The sequence below is a fragment of the Manacus vitellinus genome, unplaced genomic scaffold, assembly GCF_001715985.3.
Source record: "Manacus vitellinus isolate BGI_N305 unplaced genomic scaffold, ASM171598v3 scaffold_269_pilon, whole genome shotgun sequence".
Classification (NCBI taxonomy): domain Eukaryota; kingdom Metazoa; phylum Chordata; class Aves; order Passeriformes; family Pipridae; genus Manacus; species Manacus vitellinus.
Genome location: NW_021939959.1, coordinates 19,579 through 20,638, shown reverse-complemented (window position 1 = coordinate 20,638; position 1,060 = coordinate 19,579).

Below are 1,060 nucleotides of genomic sequence, written 5' to 3'. Positions count from 1 at the left end.
ACTGGAGTCCCTGGATCCCAAACTGGGGTTCCTGGATCCCAAACTGGAGTCCCTGGATCCCAAACTGGGGTTCCCAGATCCCAAACAGGAGTTCCTGGATCCCAAACTGGGATTCCCTGGATCCCAAACTGGGGTTCCTGGATCCAAAATTCGATTCCTGGGATCCCAAACTGGAGTCCCTGGATCTCAAACTGGAGTCCCTGTATCCCAAACTGGGGTTCCTGGATCCCAGACTGGAGTTCCTGGATCCAAAATTCAATTCCTGGAATCCCAAACTGGAGTTCCCGGGATCCCAAACTGGGATTCCCTGGATCCCAAACCGGAGTCCCTGGATCCAAAATTCAATTCTTGGGATCCCCCTGGATCCCAAACTGGAGTTCCCGGGATCCCAAACTGGAATTCTGGGATCCCAAACTGGGATTCCCTGGATCCCAAACTGGAATTCCGGGATCCCAGACCGGAGTTCCCCCCTCTGCTGACCCCGGGAGCTCGAGGGCCGCTCGGTCCCCGCTCTCACAGAGTTTCGGAAGCTGCTTAATTGACCAGGTTAATTAATTCCGAGCCCGGGATCGCGGGATCGGGGCCGCCTCCGGGTCCCACCTGACGACGACGGAAACAAAACCCCCTTTTTTTGGGGTGGGTTTTTTTTTTTGTTTGTTTCCCGTGTTTTTTTTTGGCTCCGCCGCCGAATCCCGAGGGGGAAACCGAGGAGAGCCGAATTCCAACCCCCCCCTCTCCCTCCCTCCCGGGCTGGGAATTCTTGGAGCGGGTCCCTCCTTCCTGGTGCTCCCGATCCCGGGCTGGACTCCGGGGTCAATGAGTAACTCCTGACTCAGGGATTTCTTCCCCGGGGGCCACGGGGGGGGAAAGCGAAAGCGCCGCGGGAACGGGAACGGGGAGGGATCCTCGGGGTGAGCTTTGGGGTTCCAGCTCCGGGAAAGGACATTCCCGAGCTCCCGGATCCACCGGGGGGGTCCCTTGTGTGTCCCCCCCCTCATTCCCGGCCGATCCCACCGGTGGCTTTTCCCGGCACTTGGTGGGAACAGGGCCTGAAGGGGGG